At 44.1% G+C, this 21212-nt stretch overlaps 1 protein-coding gene across 2 annotated transcripts in view; it reads right to left on the bottom strand.

Moving 5' to 3' along the window:
• Positions 1–15365, bottom strand: part of SHROOM3 (shroom family member 3) — an 83007-nt gene extending 67642 nt beyond the window's left edge. The window contains exon 1 of one of the 2 annotated variants that reach the window (XM_072336140.1): positions 15111–15365. The gene's annotated coding sequence lies outside the window, so the exon portion shown is untranslated. The remainder of the gene's footprint in view (positions 1–15110) is intronic. The other variant, XM_072336141.1, reaches the window with a different exon arrangement.
• Positions 15366–21212: the final 5847 nt, after the last annotated feature.

Here is a 21212-nt window from a genome sequence, read left to right as displayed (position 1 = left end):
ACAAGCACTGTTGGCTCCTAACTCACGAGCAGGGCTCAGTGCAGCAGATAACGACAATAATTACAAGCCAGGGTCCTGATTCCAAGGCCAGTGCTGCATGTAGCACACTTTACTGCCTCTAGATCACACGCAGAGGATTGTTATGTTATTCAAAAAAAGTGTTGTCTTAGCTCCTTCATTTCAGCTACCCATTTCCAACAAAGCATTGCAGGACTAGATCTGACCAAGCATCCACTGAACAGGACTTGGATTGTGAAGTGACTGAGAGATTTTTGGAATAAATTTTAAAAAAAAAAAAAAAAAAAAAAGTATAGGATACTGCAAAGGAACCATCCCATCCCCATCCTACTGTCTGCTAAAACAGAAAATGCTGATGATGATTAATGCCAAATAAAGCTGACACTTTCTAGACCTTGCTCCATTATTTGGACAGCATGTCATCTCCTCAGATTGTCCATTCCTCAGAGGCTCAGACAAAACTGGGACAGGGAACAAAGCACCTTTCACCCCTGAGCATGCTGCAGGTCAGAAGGTCAGAAGACAGCTCAAATTAACCTTGTGACTGCTGCTAAAAAGCTCAAGGCCCTGGAAAATACTCCTCTGCCTATATCCCAGGCTGGGAGATGACTTTTTCAAGGCTGGGAAGAACAAATGTGAGTATGAATGTCTCTGAGCAGTTCAGGCCTGCAAGTTTTACTCACATGAGTAATCCTTATTGTGTGATTAGTCCCACTGCAGTCATGAGGGGAGGGAGAGCGCGTTTAACCTGCAGAAGGAGGAGAAGAGGCCTTAGCAATGGAAACTGTGTACACAGAAGTAGTTTTGCAGCTCCCTTTTTCTTTGTGCTTATTCTGCTTTTCCCAGTACATCCCTTTGTTTCTCCTCTTTTCCTTTAACATTTCTCCCTGCAGCAAGGCAAAATCCCTTGGAAAAAAAACTGCTGGCAGTCTCCTGGTGGCCCACACACACTTCAGGCTGAATGTCCTGCCTGGCAATGTCACCACGTGGCAGTGTCAGTACGTGCACAGAAGGCACAGAAGGAGATAGAGACACACCTAGCAGATGCTGGGAAAAACATATCACAGGAAAACCTGTCTCCAGGAGATGCTCCAACTGAGTATTCCAGACCCATCAACTACTCAGGCTACTCAGCCCTCTTCAGTCCGTACAGTGTTCTGAAGGTCAGTCCAGCAGTTACTGCTGCCTCCTTGAACAGCACATGTAGTAGAAGTGGTTCTGACTTCCCTACATCCATCGAAGGACTAGCTTAATCTGCAGTGTGCTTTAAGTACCTTGCTGCACTTTTGCATGTAAAGCACGTAACATACAAAAGCATTTAGCAAACGTAAGACACTCTTGGACACTATTGCAGAGCAAAAGCAGACTCTCTGTTCCTTGTGTTTCTTACCCAGCAGTCTTCTTAAACAAGTGCACAAAATAAACAAGGCTTTCTTCGGGTTTACTCTGAAGCAATGCATGCATGCACACCCACACACGCCCATTTTCATACCACAAGCTGTAAAATGACTTCCAGCCCCATGGCTTATGATTTATCTTCAACTTCAAACAAGAGACGCATATATAAAGGATGGCACAAAGTTGTGTTTCCCTAAGATATCCTCTATGGTAGAACTGCCATAGCCACGTGTACAACAGCCACATGTACTGCAGCCCAGCTGTAACTGCATACAAGGAATGAGGGAGACTTCAGAGATTTGGTGCTTTCTCTGGGCTTCATCAGGCTTGGGTGAAATCTTACCTTCTCTCTGAAGACAGAAAGGAGAACAAAGCTCCTTTCTCACGCAACATCTGATGAACTCCCTTACACCTGGCTACCTCCTGCCCTTGGGCATGTGGGACTGAATTGACCTGGGGCTCCTACAGACTTAGTGAGAGGCAGAAGGATGGAGCATCTGTTGCTGGTTTTACCCTCAAAAGACTCAATCCTGGTCACCAAGTCTGAAGAAGCCAGTGCTTTATTTTTGCCAAGAAGCAGGTCTTCTCACCACCTACTTAGTAGGAAAATCTTCAGGGCTGTGGTTACAACCAGGTCAAAGTACAAAGACATTCCTCTGAAAATTAGAGAGAAAGACTATTTTTTACCTCCTCTTAATTATTATTTCGTACCTTCAACAGCACAGTGTATTTTGCAAAGTGCTTTGCACATGGTAATTAAGCTTCATAACATCCCTGAGCTATAGGAAGGACTGTCGCACACAGTACAGAGCTGGAGAAATACAAACCCACAGAAGTAAACATCTTGCCTCTCATCTCAATGATGGTGTGGCACAGCCAGAAATGAAACCCAGACATCTTGACCCCCTACACCTTAGCACATCTACCCTGACACCTTTGAAAAAAGGGGACAACCCTTTTATGCTCAGTAGTCACAATGTGGTTCCTATCCTACTGCTGCTGACTGTGAGCTATGGGAACTTTTACAGATCTCCCTTTTTTGAGAGAAGCCACCACTGATTTCTGTCCTTCAGCAGCTCCACTGAGCCTCACACAGACCAAATGGGCCAGAGCTTTCTCTGAGAGCTAAGCTCCTGCATTACTTTGACAAAGATGTGATACAGAAGGAGAATGCTGATCTGTATTTCACTCCAGATTAAACAGATGCCACTTCACCAATATTAGAAGATTTCCACCCCATTTACTATAAGAGGAGCAGCTCAGTGGCGTATCTTTGCATTGCTAAACTGGATTGTCTCTTTGCTTCTAGCCAATGCCTACACAAAACAAAACACCAAGTTGCATAAAACTGCTCATAGAGGAAAGTTACCTATCATTACAGCAATCCTACAAGAGTCTGAAACGGTGCACCTAGTAATCAGACGTTATCTAATGTAACTACAGGCTTTTATTTTAATGTTTTATATTGGGAAAGAGGCATGCTGCTGACTTTTATTTAAAAGTAGATATTGGCTAATTATTCTTTCCTTAAGCTTCCAAGGAGATTAGATCTGGGTAAACAGTGAAGAATAACACTAGTTGTCTTACTCTCAAACCTAAATAATGTTATGATGGTTCTTATTTTCCTTCTCCCCTATACGTTCACACGGGGTCCCTTCGTAAAGCACCAAATGGGAGAGAATAAACATTTCCTTACATCTCCATACATGCCCTGCAAGTAATCCAGGAAGTAAAACAGGACAAAGTCCCAGTCCCCATGCCTCTCCACGTCTGCTAACTCAGAAGCAGCAACACCCAGAGATCTAAGAGACCACATCCTACCCCACAGTCAAAGCTACACTCCTGGAAGACTGAGCAGACTGGCAGAGTGCCTCACTCACACACACATCTAGGTACTCCCATTGCACACTGCTAACTCCACTTCTTGTTCCTGGTAAAGTGCTAGTCTGAAAAAGGGGAGGCCAGAATATCAGTCAAGATCTCTTAAAAGAGATAATTTTATGGAATATCAGCATCTACTTTCATTTTCTTAAACTCAGGGATGAAAGGTGACATTCACTGAATGCATTCATTTACTCATCACTAAGGTTTGATTCCTTCAATATAATCTTCTTAAATCGGTTCAGAAAATTCCACCTCTTCTATGCAGCAATGACTGTCTTTCCTTCCTGATAAACTGGTACCTCACTTCAGTTTGTGCTCATGGAAAATAAATATCTAGAGCTGGCAGTTGCTGGTATTTGCTTCTCGAGTGGGAAGGCTTCAGCTCCAGGCCTGGAGGAATATTACTTGCTCTTGTCTTTTTTGATATCAAGAAGTTTGTGCCCTTAAAACATCTCTTAGCAGCAGTGGAAAAGAAGAAATGCCTAGGAGGTTCCAAAAGAAGTGTGCCTGAAGGCTTAATGGGTTGATTTATGAGTCTGGGTCTCTCCCACTGAGGCATAAAGTAAACGTTCAGTTATGAATTTGTCAAAGGCTGGCTGATCATTCCCTGTTTTGTCAGCTTTGCAAAAAGGAGCAGCCTCTGTTCCTCTTCCAGAAGCACAACCTCTCTGATAAGAATAAACTGAAAAAACAAGAAGAGTTCAAACTCCACGAGCACTAATTCATCATTAGGCCCAAACTCCTTTTTGTTAGATCACGGAAAAGGGCCCGTACCAGGCAAAGGCAATAGAGTGAAACAGCATGGAGCAAAACTGCTTGGATCTTGAATTAAATATGAAAAGTGCTGTGCTTGTGTTCAGCCAGGTAAAAAGTCAATCCTTACCTGACACCAGCAGCCTATCTGGCAGCCCTGGTAGAGACATGGCAGGAGAACTTCCCAGGTACACCAGGAGCTGAGGACAAACCTCAGAGCTTGTAGCCAAAGAATGCCTTTGTTCTCTCTACACCTTTCTCAGTGATGGTAATAAACAGCTCTATTTCCAGAGTGTGGGCAAGCATGACTGTGAATAAAATCTTTCCTACTCTCAGATCACTGTTGGACATGATTATATGGGAGGCATATCCTGGAATGAGACATTCATAATAAGCCAAAGAACAAGTGGGCCACAAGTTCAAGAAAGGTGTGGGAAATATCATAAGGGCTGATGCATTTGGTGCAAGATCTTCTAGCAAGAATGCTGTTTTTAGATGTCCTGGATGACATCAAATATCCACAGATTTACTGGTATGATCCAAGAGGTACTTAGGGAAATAAAGTAACTACAACTTAGCTCTGGTTCCCAGCAAGTAACCCCTGTGCAGGAACAGACTTTGTCAGCTCTGATAAGAACAGATTCTGGTTACACAAGGATGTTTGTGGTCTCTCAAATGGCATGTCATGAACAACAACAAAAAGCTTTGAATGGTTTAAGGGCATGAAACTTCTGCACTAGATAGCAGAACTGAGATGGATAATCTGATCTAAAGAAATCCTAACCAATCATAATCCAAGGAGTTCTGACTTGGATACTCTACATGCACATACGGGTGTGTGGGGGCAACCTCCTGATAGCTTTTAAGAATTCCTGCTAGTCAGTACACAAACGCTGACAGAAATCCTCATGTGTAGTGCTCCTCAAGCAGAGATGACCTAATCAATATGTGGGCTCTTGCTGTTAAGTGACATCAGAGACAAAATACTAGATTAAAAGGAACACTGATTTTTTCAGAGTCAGTCATTCATATGTTGCTAAAATACTATCAGCCTTCAAAATGGTTTGTGTTTTAGATGGTCTCTGTTATGCAAATCCAGTTAAGAGGTTTTTCAGAAGCCAGGCCCAGCCCTAGGTTGTTTAAGATTAACCAGCTGCTCTGTAGGGAAGAAACAAAGGCTGCAAGGGAATTGAGAAAGGAGGTACTAAGTGTTATCTGACAGTGTCACATGATAACATCCAAGGTATCACAAAACATGTTATTCACCTTCTGGCTCTGTGTGATGGTATAAACTGTATCCCTGGGTTCTCCTACAGGGACAGAAGCTCTCCGCAAATGGAGAGCATGATGCCATTGCCTGCAGTGACCAACCAAGGGTCGCTGTCACAAGCTGAGTGTGGTCCTGGAGGGCTGGGGTTACGTACTGCATGGCTTCAGTGGCAAAGCTTGTATTGTTCCAGGTGGTTGAAGTTATCAAGCTAAAAAACATCACTAATCAATGTCACTGCATTCCCACCAACAGCTGCAGCAGTTCTTCTACAGTTCCCTTTCAGACAAAGAAGAAAAGGTACTTAGGATTGTAATTTTTTTTGCTAAATAATGTGCCACAGACTAAGTCATTTTCTGAAGCTAGGCTCACCTTGATAATGAAATAACTCCACAAACTTGTCCCCAGGTAAGAAATTGAACCATTTTCTTTTAGCCTACATCTTACTCAAACTGTTGCTTGGAGTCATGACAATATCATCCTCTGCTAATATCTTCCTCAGAGCACTGGAAAGATAAGGTTTCCAGAGCATCACTGAGAACAACCTTAAGGCTCATGATCTCCTCCAGCCTTGCTCTTGCTTGTATGTTGGCACATATGCACCATATTAGTGTTTTTTCTCTCTGACACATCCTCTGCAGGAGACACACTGCTAGGATCCTACTGTATTTTTTACCTTCATACACCTACTGACTCTTAAGGGGGAAAAAAAAACAACACGGAGAGCAACCACACTAAAAAGGATGCTTAAAAGATGATACTGTGCAACCCCCATGGCTCTGAGATTTGAATGGACATTTCTGTAAGCAGGTTTTGTCAGCCAAAACTGCTCATTCAGTCTACAGAAATATGCACAGTAATATGACAAAATGTCTTTGCCCCACAGAAGAATCTGGACTGCCACAGCTACCCTAATAAGGAAACAGAGAAGGTGAGTGTGCCAGGGCAGCCATTTGTCTTTTTTCATGCTATCACGCCAGCATTTAAGCGAGAGACAAAGGGGCAATCTGCAAGCCCACAATACAAGGATTAGACCGTTTCTTTGTGATGTTCAGGGATGGTTTTCTCTGGAAGCAGAAAAAAACAGGTGGGGAGACACAGTGAGTGCTCAGAGCTGTACCCCAGCCATGCGCTGTGAGGGGAAATGGCAGCACTGATCAGAAGGGGCAGGTGGGCAGGAGAGGAAAGCCTGCCACTTGTTTGCCTATACACTGACCTGCTTCCTAATGATAACTATGAACAAACTAAACCTCTCTGCAAAACAGCTTAAAAAATGAGATTTCTGCTGAAACACCAGTATTTTTTCACAGGCTGCTCTTATGGCACATTTTCTCTGAATGTTTTCTGCTCCCATTGCATGTGTACGACTCAAACTATCACTGTGCTGCTAACACGCCTTTGGATAACAGCACTTACCAACTCACTGTCTGGTTCTGCCCAGTAGATGCCCTTGCAGGTGGATAAAAACTCTGGAGACTGCTAAACACCATGGAGCTTCTGGCACGTGTGGAGAGGGACAGCTGTGCTCACACTAGGCTTTTACAGAAAGGTGCAAGAAGAGTACAGGCTAACATATGTCACAGTGATGGCTGAAAGCCTGCAGCAACTAACCGTGCTGTTTTTTATGTTCTCAAGGGACAGCTGAGCCAAAGGACCAAAGAGAAGTGAGACAGAGTGAGCTAATAGGTTTGGAGACTACAGTTCACTTGGGGCTCACAGCAGTTCTCTAATATTTTTAGTGTTCCTGCCCCCCCCCCTTAAATCTCAGAACATCCATCACTCTTTGAAAAAGCCAAGTTCTCACTTGGGCTTCGCTGGCTGCAACTCAAAGGGTCGTGTCACACCACTCTGCTCAAGGTGCTCCAGGGGAACTGGAAAAGCAGCAAAGAAATGGCAACATGAAATCAAAAGATGAGAATTATTCACACTACATGTCTCCCTTCAGTTGTCACCCCCAACCTCCTGCTCCAGCAAAGCAGAGTCAAATACTGCACTGGAAAGAAAGCCTTCCTTTTGTTCCCTATAGACTAGAAGTCTTTTTATATTTAAATGAAAATCTGTCAAACTAATTAAGTGAAGATGTAACGGTCTCATTTTGTACTCATTAGAGAACATCGTAATGGCCATAAATTCCTCTGACGGAGTGTGTATGTGTGAACATGAATGTCTGGTAATGTCTCATAAACTACGGTCTGGATCACGGCCTTTTGTATTTACGTTAGACCTTGTAAGACAAACAAAAGCCCCAGTATTGCTTAAATTAGATGCAAAGTGCTATGTTACAGCAATATTATAAGCATGATTTTTGTGCACACAAACAAACCAGGGGACTCAAGTAATGGTTCCCACCATGACTGCAATGTGGCCCTTGTGTAGGCCTGTAATGCGATGCATTGTTCAAGACAGTGTACAATTTTCTGCTTGAAGATATATGGGCAATACAGCTGTTTCTGTGGTTTTCTCTGCTAGTGTATCTTCAATAGGATGAGGCATTCTTGGCATTTTTTTGCTTTTTGATACCCACGAACAAAAGAAAGAAAAAGAAAGGAAGAAATACAGACAACTGGCACACTGAAATAAACGTGTATGTATTCTATCTCACGTGTAACTTATGTTTCACATTCTTTTTCACATCTTTGTTTTCAACAAAGATTCTTTCCTTGTGCACTAAGGATGGGTAGCTTTTGAAATAGAACCGGGCTGGAATTAGAACAGCTCCCAGCCTGAATCAAACACCAGAAAAAATAGCATTGAAAACCACCTAAAGCTGCATGTTGAGGCTGAGGCAGAAAATACTCAGGAACAGTAAGGATTCTGGAGACCTGCTGTGATGCAGCTAAATTTCATGGAGAGACATGGATCCCAAGACAGTGTAACACAGAGGACACAGACTCTCTAGGTTCACTTGCAGCGACTGAATACAGATGGGGAGCAAACTCTTGGATAGGACCAGGTTGCTAGAGGAAGACTAATGCAGACCTGATGATTATTACAGCTGCATCAGTGAGGAAGGACTCAGCAGTGCGGACCAGCAGTTCTCCTGTCCTGAAGCCAGCCTCCACACAGAGACATGATGACACTGCCTGTCACAAGTATTCTGTCCAAGCAGGTGTAGTAAGGTTGTTTGCACAGCCACCTGTACTGGCCATTCAGTGAACTAACACCTGAAATAGAGTGAATTACTGAGACAGACCAGTACTACATGACACCTTGTGATCTTACAATCAGGAAACATTTCTGGAAAGGGCAGACGCAAGAAAGAGGCAGCTTCTGTGTGAGTCTGTTACCAGACTTACGAAGATGGGAGACTTCAGGTTTTTCATGCTGGCCTTTGTGATGAGCTCCTGAATACTCATGGACAGGGAGGGAGAGCTCTCCCTTCATTACACAGGTTACTTTTCTGCAGCCATTTCACCCCTCCTTTCCTGAAACTTTGATGTTTTTCAGGGATGGAAGAGTGTAATAAAATGATGCCAAAGGAAACGATTCATTTTCTACCCCCTCCTCATCACCAGAGAAGTTATTACAATGAATGATAAATGATGCAGTTCTATTGCAAAATGACAGATTTCTGCTGGAGAAACCACTGTGAGATGAATAGATTTTCTCTTTACGCCACCAGATGGAGAAGTGATGGGAGCAAACGATCTTTACAAGGAGGAGAATCCTGAATATCACAAAAAGTCTCAGTCTCTTGCATGATGCGGAGGCATTATGCTCTGTACAAAAGCATGAGCAGCACTCAGAGACCATGAGCAGAATGAAAATCATCTACTTTTCACAACTGGTATTTGCAGAACTCTGACTTATCTTCTAGGCTGTGAATTATGATAGTAAGAAAGCCTAAAAAGCAAAGAATCAAGAGCAGTCTTTAAAGAAAGTATCAAATGTCAATAAACTGGCAATAGCATGCTTGGTAAAGCACATTCAGTGAAGAGGAAGGGAACAGCAGAACCTAAAAAATATCTGCTGGCTCACGGAAGAAATAAGTATGACTAAAACACCAGGTGCTTGATGTTAAGCACCATTTCTTTCTATGCCTTACTCCCCTTCTGGTGGTCATTTACTGGAAAGGCAAGGCTGTAAGAGCACGGTTACGACTGAGTAAGCTCCTGATTAAAGCTAAAGCCTAAATCTCTCCTTGCAGACACATTGCCGTTTCCGCTGAATAAGATCAAAAAGTAAAAGAAAAAACATATGAGGAGGTGAAAGGCTAATGGCTCCTGAAGATAGCTCCGTGGTGATAGGGCTGGGATTGTTTCTTCGAACAACGTTTCTCTCATTAAATGCAGGTAGGTATCAGATTTTAATGACTTGTTTTTTCCCGTCGCAGTAGGTTCAGAAAGACTTTACTTCCCTGTTTCCCATAACCATACTGCAGAAGAAATGCTTTACTTGCCTTCTTATCACAGTTAAATGATACCCACACTTGAAAGCAGGATTTCTACCCTCCTCTACAAGCTTAGGCAAATACGCCCAGTTCTCAGCCAGCAGACAGGAAGGCCAATCACCTATTGCAAACTGACAGCTGTCAAGTAATAATAAATACCCGTAATAGGGAGTATTTCATCCCCTCCACACACCTATCAGCTTTCACTGAAATTATACTCTCCTCTCTGTGATCAAGCCACTATAGCTGTGTGACCGGCATCAAACACAGCCTTGAACACTGAGAACAGGGGAGTCTGCTGTTTTTCATTCCCTCATCTCAGATCTTTCCAAATGGCATGAAATGACTGAGAGATTTCTTTCAGTCTACCAGCACCCTGGTTTACCCCCATCTTGTCTATGGGGGTTTCTCTACAAGTTTATTTCTTGTAAGCAGTTGGGCACAGAAATGTGAGACCAGGAAGCACTAAAGAAATCAACGTGCTGCTTGGAAAAGTTAACTTAGCCCTTATTTCTTTATGTCTCACCTCAAACCTTTTGAAAATCTCATGTAAAATTACACCATAGAATTCACTGTCTTGAAGGAATTATAACGCTTAGCTAAAAACAATTCACTTTGCTGAGTCACAACAAGAGGTTGAGCAATTGGCAGGAATGAGGTCACAGTTACTTGAAGGTAGGAGAAAAGGTGTGGGGAGAAAAAAGGTCTGTGTTTCAGAAGAGAATTTTCACAGAAAAGGAAGGAGTAAAACTGCTCTTTGGAGAAACGCACCCAATTCCTACCTCTGCTGCTTGAATAAGGGCTGTTTCAGCATTAACCCTTCTTGGCAGCTTCAGAAAGCTGCTGCTGTTAGGAGATGGGAGTTCTTCCATTGAAAAACCTTTCCTTGTGTAAAAATCTGTATCTCTCAGAAAGAGCAGAGATGCCAAGTTATCCACAACTTCCAAAAATCCAACCTCATCACCTGACTTTGCAGCAAAGTCCTTTAGGTAGAACACAACCGCTGTCAGGCCTCAGGAAAAGAATGAGGACAACAAGTCAGTGAGCTGGGTTTATTTATGCCAGCTGTAGCCTTGGCATCTAATAATAAGGCAGAAGAGATCTCTGTTTTACCAAGAAGGATAAATGGATGGCTATAAATCCAGAGAGTTTACTGAGAAAACTTCTCAGCAAATACAGACTTGCTATTGATTTGAACAAAGTGAGATTTGGCAATTAACACTAAATTACAGACATTGGCTCACGCTCATGGAACGTCACAACTCCAAAAAGAACACCTCCCCAGCCCGAATACAAGCAGAGCTCTGTAAGCCCCTATTCTCCTTTAACACGCATCACTCTGTAGCAGGAATCCCAGCCCTGTTCCCGCTTATTCATGTGTCTGCGTATGCAGGAGCAAGGAAGAGGGCAAGGAAGAATTTCTTTATGGAAAAAAAAAAAAGAAGCAGCCCCATTCCTGAGATGCGGTTGCCAAGGGCCTGCGGGGCTCACAACAGATGGCAGCGAGAGCCATCCCTGTGCCTCACTCTGAAGCTGTCCACTCAAGCATGCCATTCGCATTCCCCACATACCTCCGGGCCCCACAGCCTGGCGCAGGACAGCCCCTCGACACCCCGCCAGACTCTCCTCAAGGTACCGTGGAGCCGGGATGTGAGCAGAGGGCTGACATCCAGTCCTTCCACCTCCTCTGCCTTTCACTGTCTCTGTCCTGATTTCAAAGGTTATCATTTAAGGGTTTGAAGCACTTGGAGAAAGCAATTCGTTAACTGGAGGTTCAGTCCTGGAGGCTGCTGATGCTTGTCTGTTTACACCAGTATGGATCAGGGCAAGGGACAGATGAGTCCCTCGAGACCTGATCCCAAGTAGGTCTGTGCTCCGTCCCACATCCCTGGACAGGGCAGGCAGCAATTTTCAGGATATGTGCTCAGAGTGATGAGGCTAGAGCCAGCCACAGAGAACAGATCCCCTTTTGCTATGGAGGACATGATCACTGACAAATCACTTTAGGGGAGAGCAGTTCAGAGTCAAGGTCACAGCTAAAAGTCTCACTACTTAATAGATGTAACAACTAAAATATGTGATCAAGAGAAAATAATCTAAAGATGATGTAAAAGAAGTTCTGGATGTGGAAAATGTGATTTAAGCAGCACAAATGTCCAGGTGTACAGAAGGAAGACACAAGAAGCAGCAGCAATAAACTCCAGAATTCACCCCTGCTGCTTCATCCACTCTCATATAGAGCAACATTATCAGCAGGAGCACCCAGAACAAACCAGGAGTAGTCAAGAAATGCACTGCCAACCCTGCTGCTGGGGTCTCAGCATAATTTTCTGCACCCTGCAAAGCCTGAGTACCAAAACTTGCTTCTGGCCACAGCGCAAGGCTGCTGCCAGGCCAACAGGCAGCTGACCCGCCATCATTTCCCACACATTTGACACTTCATCCTAACTTTCTGTTCTCCTAAACCTAAACAACAGATGTGTTGGCTCTGCAGTAAGGAATCTGAATGTGATTTTCCTGCCATTTGCTCATCGCACATAAGAAGGCTCTTCAGGGCCTATTTGCATTTGGCTGCCGGAATCACTTGTTTCCTTCTATTTCTTTCTTTTCTGGGGTTTCCACGAGGAGAGAGACAAAGCGGCAGATGCTGCAGGCTAAGGACGAAGTGCGGCGCTGGCCGTGTGCAGCTGGCCACGGCTTTGTGCTGAGCGGCAGGGCTGCTCCAGGCAGCCTGGGAAATGTGCTCGCTGCTCGGCGGCACATTCAGCCAAAACCCTTCGCTGCTCTCCTTTATGGCTGGGACTCGCCTGACCCTCCTCACTGCTGCCATTCCAAGGCACTGCGGGATAAGGTTATTTTCTGGTTCAGTCTTTTTTTGTTTTTGTTTTTGTTGTTTTTTTTCTTCCTGATGCAGACAAGGAGCAAGTGTTAAGTTTGAGAATAGAGCCTGACTTTTGCTAAAAGTCAGTCCGTGCGGCTGCATGTGCAGTCTTTTCTGTGCAGGCATGCAGGAAATATTCCCTCCCTCTCATGCACACAATGGTTTAGATTTGGTATTTATGAGCTTAAGTTAGAAATAAAGGGGGAATGAAGTTTCCAGGTGGCTCTTTCTTTCTTTAATCTTTCCTACATTTCTCGCCCTCTTTTCTATCAGCCTTTAATCAAATTCCTGCTGTTACTTTTATTGAACAAAGGAGATGCTGGCACAGCCCTTAAGTTCCTATGCACACAGGTTGCCCTATAACAACCAAGTTGCTACCATTTATTGTTAAATGGTCCCTGCAGGCTCCAGTATCTGAAAAGCAGAAAGAAATATCCAGGCTTTGGCAACTGAAGTAAATGTTAATATCTGATGTTTCCTCAGCCACTTGGGTTTCTATGAGGTATAGTGTTAACCATTTGAAGGCTTCAGAAAGACTTGCATTTATGACTGCAAAAAAGATCAGGTAAAACAGGCTATTTTTTCTAAAGTTGTTTGAAGGAAGCGTCCACCAAATCTCTGTAAATAAGGCAACTGAGGCATCTCTTCCAATCTCAGAAGCAATGCATCCCACCCTTCTTCACTTTACAGGGCATGCAGCATCAAATCACTCTGGTTTCAGAATTCTCAGAGAAGAAATATATGCCTGACTCACCTACAACCCGATATGAAGACCGTGGGAGATGTCAAATCACTGAAGCAGGCTATGGATTAGGACCCAAACTAATCCCTTGCTCGTACAAGACTGTCCACACTAATTTAGAGCTAAACATTTGGTTGGCAATGCTGCCTCACCCTCCCTTTCGGACAAAGTCACAACACGTGGGAGATGCAAGTCAAGAAGAGATAGCAACCTCCTTTGCAAAATTCCCCACAGCCTTGTGGTGTACGTGTCCCCCAGTGAGAGACAAGGGGTTCCTGTACATGCACACCTGTACAGGCAGCATCAGGCTGTGCCACACAGAGACGAGCACTTCAGTGTCTGTGCATTCACTGCACACACAGCTTACTCAGGTTAGACAGGCAGCGTGCAGGTGTACAGTGGGGTTTGAAAACTGACAGCACGTGGTCAGCCTTTCCCCAGCCAGATATGTACTTGAATTTGCTTTTATTGCACTGGATCACATGCAAGGCAAAAATGGAGAACTAGGGGCAATCTGGAGTGATTGGGAATTTGCTGTGACCACCAGTTCTAGGTTTAACGACACAATCTCCACTCTTTAAATATTGATGTAATGAGTGCATATTAGGCAAGAAAGCACGTTGTACTCAGAAGTCACTGCTGCTTCTGAGGCTTCAGAACAGACTGTATCAAGTCACTTTTCTTAGGCAGATAATCTACAGCAAACAAAAACACCTCCTGTTACAAAAAGCAAGAACACAGAATCACTCCAGCTTGCTTTCACCTGCACTGCCAGTCGTCACTGAATGGGCTGGATCATTGCATTGCAGAAAAACAACAGTTAGCACCAGTTTCAGCAGAAGTATTCAGCTAAATGGTTGGTTTGGTTCATATTCGCCAAAAGTAAACAAAACTGTAAAGATACACAAGTAACAATGACACAAGTAACGAATTTCAAGATGAATGGGTTTACTAAAAGAGCTAATGTTTCCAGAAATAATCAAAAACAAAGTTCAGTGAACTTAGTTTTATGATTCACAATCAGCCTAAAAAGGGTGTACAGTTGTGTACAATGCAGTACAGCTCTTCAAACAAGGTAAACTGATGTAGGCCCACACAGGAGCTACACTGATTGCCACCTCTTCACAATCAGTCCTTTTTACATTTGTTCTGCTATCTACAACATTACTGTATGGCTCAAACAACAAGAATACATCCCAGACTGTATAGCTCATCTGCCTATATCAAATATTGTTGGGAACACTGGTCTTTAAACGACTCTACTTCCTGGAACAGAGTCTTCCAGACTATAAAATTGGAAAATACACCTAACACATCACGGTGATGTGAGTCATCAGAGCCTCTGCTCGTAACACTCAGAGTCCTTAGAGCATGTCGTTATTTGTACCCATCGACACCAAGGAGAGGTAATGGCCTTAAACATCCCGAACAACTCGGGAGGCTGCCACAAGTTCAGCTCCGTTGCCAACATGCCGCACTCTTAGCCCGAAGCCTGATAGATTTGCTTACACCACTGCACACTTTAACCAGTGACAGGAGTTAAGCAGTTACGCGGCACTAGCTGCCCATTTGCTGCGAGGTTGCTCGCGACAGCAGCTGAATAATCCCCCACGGCACTTCTCGGACACGCACTTGCTCTGAAGGTTATGATGCTGGGTCCAACAGGGCCCTTAAGACTCCCGCCCTCCCCCATAGCCCCGCCGCGAGGTCCGACCGCCTTCGGCAGGCACAAAGCCGAGCCCGGCCTGATTGCTTTAGCTGTCGAGAGGCTGCTTACCTTGTGAGACATCAGCAGGAGTCTCAGGTATTCCCATCCCTGCTGCAAAGGCAGCCTGCTGCTTGATGAGCGCGGTCCTCAGCGGAGGGAACGGCACTACCGCCTCGAGAAAAGGAGCGACGGGAGCTGGGCGATTAAGATAACGAGTCGCAGATACAGGTGCTGTGCGCAGAGGCACCTCAGCACTAATCCCACAGTAAAATGCAGGAGGTTTGCTCAGCAGAGGCAGCTCAGATTACTGCCCTCCTACCAAGCAGTCGTCAGCAGTCCTGACAGACAGGAGCAGAGACCGTGAGGAAAGGGGAAATTTGCTGAGTGAAAGTGCCAGGCAGCTCTGTACTGACTCCCACGTTTTCCTGCTCCAGCAGATCTGGGGCTGGACCTCTCTTGAAGTTCCCATTTGGGGGAGGGAGGATTAAAGATTAATAAGTGTTCTCAGCCACTCAAGATTTACTGTTTCTTTTGAAATTTGCCACCCAAATTTTATCTGAAAAAAATTGTGAGGGTTGGAGATAAAACCCACAACAGAGGAGAGGTTATTTGCTTGCCCATCTGTTAGGACACAGTGCAGCGTGAGCAGAGAAGAGCAATAAATCTGGCAAAGAGACCAGAAAATGAGAGATGTGAGGAGCAGCTGAAAGAATCTGAGCTGTTTAGTCTGCAGAACAGGAGGTTGAGGGGACACCTCCATGCTCTCTTACAGATGCTGACAGGAAGTTGCAGCAAGGAGGTGTTGGTCTCTTTTCTCAGGTGATAAGTGATGGGACACGAAGAAACAGCCTGAGGTTGTACAAGAGGATGTTTGCATTGGACTTCAGGAAGAATTTCTTCATGGAGAGGGCAATCAAGCATTGGAACAGGCTGTCCAGAGAAACGATACAGTTGCCATCCCTGGAGCTACCTGAGAAATGTGTGGATGTGACACTAAGGGACATGGATAAGCGGCAGGATCAGTAGGTCAGGATGACGGTTGAACTCGGTGATCTTCAAGGTCTTTTCCAACCTAGATGATTCTAGAAATTAAATTAACATGCTTTGCCTACAGAGAACCAAATGTTGCATTCCAGGCCAAATAGAATGTACCATCTCACTTCCACTTCACTCTAAACAGTTCTTTCTCCAGTTCAGCTGTCACACAAAAACATACACTATTCACAATCTTGCCCATAATTTTCACCATCCTTTTTCTACTTCAGTGCTCCCTTTCAGCCCAGTATCATCCTCTTCAGTGCAATTAAGTACTTGACATTCTACAAGTGTGGAAGAGCTGTATCACTCTTCATAAAGAGAGGTGAGTAGGGAATAGTGTCACATAAAACTACTTGTCAGCAGGAGGAACTGCACCCAGTTCCCCAGGCCAAACAGTGAACTGGCAGCGTTTCCTGTATCCACAACAGAAAGCAGATGGCACTTACTGCTTCTGTTCTCCTCTTGCAATTCTACCTCAGTAATTTTTAAAAGCCTGGTAAGCAGCAGACGAAGAAGAAACACTGAGAAGAGTTAAATAGTTATGGTGTATTTATGCAGGTATGACCTCCCTGAGAATGCTTTAGATTAGTGTTCTGAAGATTGATGCTGTGTCCTTTTTAAGGCGAAAGCCAAAGCAAGCAGGAAGTTGGAAAAAAAGGCATTTTGAAAGAAATTGTTCTCAATTTCAGAGCTGCTCATGTAGCCAGTGTTTTGGCCAGGCACATACACGTGACAACTCTTAGTCCAACTGCATTTGTGAAAGTGAGGCAGCCTTTCACTACAAGCAGGAAGACTTGTGCATATAAAAGGCCAATCGATACTGCCTGTGCAGTTTCTGTTCTTCATTATTCCTCTGACTGAGATACTCCATTCATCTGGCCACAAGGGAGAAACAATACCATAGGATTCGGATGACCCATACAAGCATGTTCATTAAAACACATGAAGTAGTTACAGTGACCACTTCACCCCAACGTCTGTTTTACAGCAGTAAATCCCGGGAAACTCCATTTGTATCATTAGGATTACGTTAGATTTCATTAGCCTTTCCTGACCTCGCCTCTCTTCCAAAGAAAACCTTAGATCCAGCAGTAAAAGCGTGGAAAGGATTTTGAAAAATTGTTTTATAGTGCAGGGTAATTAGTACAGCTGAGCAAAGTAAATATTTAACCCAGCTAAGGATACGTATACATCAGCACATGTCAGTGCCACGCAACTTAGGAATCCCTTACAAACCAATCATATCTGTAGTCAGTTCTTGAAATGAATGCCATGAAACTTGTTATGGAGCTTGTTACAATAATGATGGTGACGTTTAGTTACCTACACAGCTTCTCCAGCAGCTGCGCTGTGAGGCTGTCACCCTGCAGTCCTGTGCACCTGGGCAGGTAACCAAAGCCTCATGCAAGTCCAGGTATTTGCCCCATCAGCTAAAGGTCAGCCTAGACACAATCCCAGACACAGAAGCAAGGCACAGATCAGTTGGAGAACACATGCTTGCTTGTTTGGATTTTCATACTATTGTGATCCGATCCACCTCCAACTTAATCCACAGGAAATTCCAAGAGGAGGAGATTCACACCCTACAAAGCACTTTGTCCAGAACTGGCAGAGATTTCCCAGATTTTCCAGTGTCACTTTCTGACAGATTAAGCTGCAGCCTGATTACTGCTTGAAGAAGGCAAACTAATCCAAGTGCACTTGGTGAAAGAGGCAGCTAATGCAGAGTGGCAGTGGCTAGAAATTGTTGTGTTTCTAATAGTCTCAGGTGAGGGGTCAGCCTTTAATGTCCTATCCAGATTGACACATTATGGTAGCTGGCGTCTTGTTTTTCAAGGCATTTTCCCACTGTCCCCAACAGTAGCCTAATTCTTTCTTAAAAATCATACCTAGATCCTCTCCACATTCGCTATTCATGGTGGGAAGTTTGCTAAAAGCCTGGCAGCCCCAAGCTGTATCTAATTAAATCCTAGACAGTTAGCCTGCTGCCAGTGATTTCAAAATTACATTGTATTCACCTCTTAGCTGCCTGCTCTGGGCTTCTCATTCACCTTTCCTAGTGAGATAGGATCTGCAAATATTGTTATGAATGTGCAGAAAATTCTTACAATGAAAATAATGTTGCTAGAGATAGTTACAAACTTGGAAGTTTCAGCCAAAACACAGATTAATTTTGATGACTTTATTCACCTGAGAGCTTACTGTACGGACCACGGAAATACTGTACAGATACTGTACAAACAGAAGGTTAGGGTTTTGACAGTTGGCACCTATTTGCATTAGTTGAGGTCCTGTCTCACCATGTTAGACTCCGAATGCAAGCTCATTTTCATGTGTGTTTAAAAGATACCCTTTAAAGGAACCTCTCCCCAAAAATCTCACACAACAGAGCATCAGCAACACCTGGCAGGTGAGGAGCTGAGAGACAAGGAGACATGCCCAAGGGCATAGTGGAATGCCATGGAGGAGTTCACGAGACCACCCTGCTAGCCCTTAACCAGCACTAATGCCAGCCTTGGCCTCTCAAGCTGTCAAGTCTCACAATTTCCACACGCACTAAACCTTCTGTTTCGCTGTTCCTCCAGTCATCATCACTGAGCAAAAACTAACCAGTCTGCAGAGCAGCTCTCTGGAAACACACTGCATTGCTGAAGAGTGGGGCAGGAGCCAATGCCTATTCTAATTAATTTCATTCACAAAACTTGGATTTATTTGACACAATTTTTTGGCATGCTGTCAAATACGACACAAAATTACATTAGTGTCATAAGAGGAAAGAATTAGTCCGAAGAGTTCTTTGAAGAATTGTGCTGGCACTTGGCTTTTTGTAAAAATGCCAGCAGCTTCCCCTCTCTCTAGGAATAACCCATTTTCTCTTGGTCAATGAAATCGCTGCTCAGTGAGGATCTGAGACAAAGCCTTTTGGAGTCTGTGGGAATCTTTCCACCAATTTCCATGGGCTTGAATCAGCCCTGAGCCTCAGATGTCAGCCATACTGACATCTTCCTCCCATATTTCAGTACTTCCATGTGGTCATTTATCAGGTAGAGTAAAAGGCATTTTTCCATTGAAAACAAAAAACTGAGAGCAATTGGCTGCTGAAAGAAAAACAATTTTGTAGCTATGGCATGGGCATAAGTATTCTAAGATGTATGAGTTTAATTCCTGATCTTGTCAGAGAGATCTTGAAATGAGTTGATAGGAACCAGATTTGTCTGAGACCACAACACTGGCCATGCTGCAGCAGAACAGAGGTCTGCATATCCCAACATCTTCTCCCTCACAGTGCCTGAAAGCAGACACATCACAGAGACAAAAGCAGACCAAATATACCCACATATCCAATGTCCTCCCTGCCCCAGGATTTTGCAGCACTGTGGCTGCATGAGCAGGAGGCATCCCCTGACACAGGACTGGTGTTCCCAGGATGTGTTCTCTTGGGTGAACTCACTGCCCACTCCACACATGACTTCACTGTCTTCTTCTGCTGCCCCTGGTCTCAGTGCTGCGGCATAATTTCTCTTCCCATGTCTCATCAGTCAAACAAGGGGCACCGGGACAGGGCTGTGCCAAGAGAATAAGCTGAATAACCCATGCCCTGGGGGGAGTCTGTAGGGAAGTATGAAAATGAACATGCAGATTACAGTTATAGCCACGGATAAGCTTAATCCTCTCTTTCTGTACAGTTTTTAGCACAATAGGAGAATGAGGATAATGTTTTCTATTGCTATTCCTCCGTTACTGGACTTGCATATTTAGCCCAAAAGGCTCTCTGAGAAGGAAATTAATTTCAGGCACTGCTAAGTTTGGGACTGACACAAACCACCAGCCATTACATTAAAAATAGAACATCAACTCTCTTGAATACTGATTTTTGCTATGTTTTTATCTCTGTTTACTTACACCTCACTATAAAGCTGCCCCAAAAAGTGAGAAATACAGCCAAATGTCTTTCACTCTACATAAAACACAACAAGAACCAGGTAAGCACACATCTGTGGACTGGCAAAGCTGGTGTCAGAAGCAGTGGCAGTCACACTCTTAAAATTCAGTACCTACTTCAGTGGTGATGCCAGCACCAAGCCCACAGCACCACATCTCCATTCAAGCTATGGCTGATCAGAATGAGCAGAAGGTTTTCTCATGGGCTGCTATGAAGAACAGGGCTGGTGGATGGCTTTTACCGCAGCGATCTCAGAAGTGCTATACTGACATGCCACTGCATCCCACTTGAAGCCTCAAGAGTGCAACAATATGTTATGGCAACTACATACTTTAGGTACAGAATGTAATTCATCTATGATACAATGTTGTACATGCTACCTAAACAATACTTGAACAGACTTTCTCCAGTACTTTGTGTGTGACAGGACACACGCTAAGAACACACATTTCACATCATGGAGGCACGCAGTAGGTTTTGATGAAGACCACAGACATTTGAGATTTATGCTCTGCACAATCTCACTAGCTCTGCTGATGCAAGTATCATCAGAACTCCTCACATCACATCCCAGGTCAGAGCCGATGTGCTGGCCTGAACCCTAAGAACAACAAACCAAAAGAGCTCTATAGGACTCCCGCATGTCAGCATGTACAGAGCACTGGCCTACATTAGCAATTCTCTGCAGAGAAATTTACTTGCTCTTCCACTAGCAAATTTTAATAGAGCTTTGCATTCATTAACCAAGGCTGATGCTAGATCCAAGAGTTTAAAGAATCTCAGGGCTAAATTCTGACCTGAAGTAACTCATCTGAACACCATTTGAATCAATGGAGCTGGGTTACACCCACCAAGAACGCAGACAAACTGCCCACATCAAGTCACAACACTCTGATGTCTCAACAAGAATGACTTAACATTTTCACCTCTGTCATTCCTGCACCAGGCAACAGTGAATGCCACAGCAACTCAAAGGACTGGCTTGTAGGAGGGCCTAGTTCAAACAGCGTTTGTGTTAGAAAGGGTGGCTGAGAGTTGCTGTCCCTGTGACTGTGGTTGCCTTCAGCATATTTGCAGAGCTGCTACATTTGCCATCATGCCTCGCTGATCTAATTGCTGCTGTTATGAACATGTTGAATGTAAAACTATGTAAACAGTGTGACGCTCTACCAGCCATTCTTGCTTACTGA

This window comes from Excalfactoria chinensis, chromosome 4, assembly GCF_039878825.1.
Source record: "Excalfactoria chinensis isolate bCotChi1 chromosome 4, bCotChi1.hap2, whole genome shotgun sequence".
Lineage (NCBI taxonomy): Eukaryota > Metazoa > Chordata > Aves > Galliformes > Phasianidae > Excalfactoria > Excalfactoria chinensis.
The sequence above is the reverse complement of the archived record's forward strand: the minus strand, read 5'-3'. Positions and strand labels throughout refer to the sequence as shown.